The sequence below is a fragment of the Nannospalax galili genome, unplaced genomic scaffold (genome assembly GCF_000622305.1).
Source record: "Nannospalax galili isolate Female #2095 unplaced genomic scaffold, S.galili_v1.0 scaffold142, whole genome shotgun sequence".
Lineage (NCBI taxonomy): Eukaryota > Metazoa > Chordata > Mammalia > Rodentia > Spalacidae > Nannospalax > Nannospalax galili.
In genome coordinates this window covers 1,958,591-1,960,776 of record NW_008348793.1, presented here as the reverse complement: position 1 = coordinate 1,960,776, position 2,186 = coordinate 1,958,591, and the positions used below count along the sequence as shown (strand labels likewise).

Genomic DNA, 2,186 nt, shown 5'->3' with positions numbered 1-2,186 from the left:
TAAATTTTTAGGTTCACAGTTGAATTAATACAGTTATACAATATTGAACTCAGTATAAACCCTGAAAGATCTCCATTTCAAAATATGCTGTTTCCTACATTTTTTAATATTATTTTTTATTTTTTTTAAAAGAAGCATATCATTACAACTTTAACATGCTCAATAAAAGTTTCCAGAGCAGACACAGCTCCTTCAAAAGTGGCTATAAAATTTCTAGGTTCACTGTTAAATCAATAGTTATACAATATTGAATGCAGTATAAGCCCTGTAAGACATAAAATCGAATGAGTTTTTAACCCTCAAAAGAGATCTCCATTTCATTCTAAAATGTACTGTCTCTTACAGAAAGACTCATTGTTAGTGCTACTAACACTGAGGTGTTGGCATATGCATCTCTAGTCTGCATGTATCTGATTATTACTAGTCATAATCATTTGCACTCAGATCCTTGGCGCCTGTGTATGTCTATAAAGTCATCAGGTAGATTTCAATGGTAATGTTCATCACCTCTACTAATTAACATGATGTAAATTTCCATGCTTCCTCCTCAAATATAATACATTTTTTAAAATTTGTTGATTTTTTTTCCCGTGTGTATATCACACAGAACATCCCAAACCATCTTATTCAACTATACACTCACTTCCCAGATGACACCTCCCATAGCCTCTCTCCCCCCACTAGAGACGTTATACTCTGATATCCCTGCTACTGTCTGCTGTGTTGTCGGCATCCCCAGCTGTTCCCCACTACTCGCCTCTGCTGGATCTAGTCAGCCTATCTAGAGGTCTTTGTTTTAGGAAGGTCAGCTGTTCCTCATCTAGCAGCAATCAGTTGTCAATATTCCTTTAGATAAGATTAGGGTCTGCTGTTCATTTTCCCAGTTCAATGCTGGGTTACTATCTGGGAGTCCCTTTGTCCACCCTGGCCAACAACTCAAAAGAAGGTATCTCCTACCAGGCATTGTTGCTTGTTATATAGCCTTTAGCTGTACATATGGACTCTTAAGAAATTAAATTGGCCCCTTTAATCTTTGATTATACTTTCCTTTTGGGTGTTTAAAGCCATACAGTTGGCCCAGATAAACCAATTTATTTTTATTCTTAAGGTCATTTGAGGATCTGTTCCTCAGGGGTCACATGGGCTTAGGAGGAGCCCCTGGCTCCATTTTTTTTTTTTTTTATCACTTCCACCTCTGTGAAGATAAGTCAAACGTCCTACTCAACCATGGCTGCCTTCACTTGGAAGCGTGGAGGAAATGATTCCTCTGTGTTGACCCTCCTCTTTGTAGACTGGACACTGGTTCAAGTCCATCTGGTGGGGTCTCTTCTGCCTCATTGATCAAGAGGACAGGTGACCCACCACAATTATAGGACATTTTCAGAGATGCTCATAGTCCCCTGGAACTAGTCAACTTAGAAGGGCAAGGGGCAAAAACTGTCCTTTATGTCCCTCTGACCAAATTATTATAGGCCTCAAAGTATGTATGTTAAGCATCCAAGAAGGTAAGTTCTACCAGATTTGTACTTTTAATTACTGTGTGCCATGTAGATAAATCTTGGGCAAACACCAATTGTTCTCAGATAGACCTTACCTAGACATACATCTCTTGATCAGGTATCTGTCAGTAGGTTGTTGGACTAATATGGTTCCCTCTGGTTTTTAAAAATAGCTAGGCATTATTTATCTCTCGCATTGTCTAACCCCTCCATCATGGTTTCCCCAATTAAGGTGGCCCCATTTTCCCCCTTTCTCCCTTAATAATACCCTTCTCCTATGGGCCTACCTCTCTTGAGCTCCTTCTTTCCCTTTATCCTCTAGGTTCCTTGTATACCCTTCCCTCCCCCCTCCCTTAAACTAACCCAATTTTTAGCCATATCTCCCTTATTAACACGTGTTTCCTACTGTTCTTCTAAGTTCTTTCTTTTCCTTTACCTCCCAGGCTCCTTTCCATTATCCTGTTCCTGTAGTTATGTCTGGATACATACTCACATATCAGGATTTGGTTCTAGGATTCATGTATGAGGGCGAACATAACGTCAAATTTTTTTCCTGAGTCTGTGTTGTTTCACTTAGTATAACAGTTTCTACTTCCATCCATTCACCTGCAAATTTCATGATTTCATCTTTCTTTACTGTTGAGTAAAACTCCATCATATAAATGAACCACATTTTCATTATCCAAA

The 2,186-nt window shown here is 38.9% G+C and overlaps 1 protein-coding gene across 1 annotated transcript in view; it reads left to right on the top strand.

The window, feature by feature from the left end:
- Pde5a (phosphodiesterase 5A) overlaps nucleotides 1-2,186 on the top strand; it is a 143,318-nt gene that overhangs the window by 23,069 nt on the left and 118,063 nt on the right.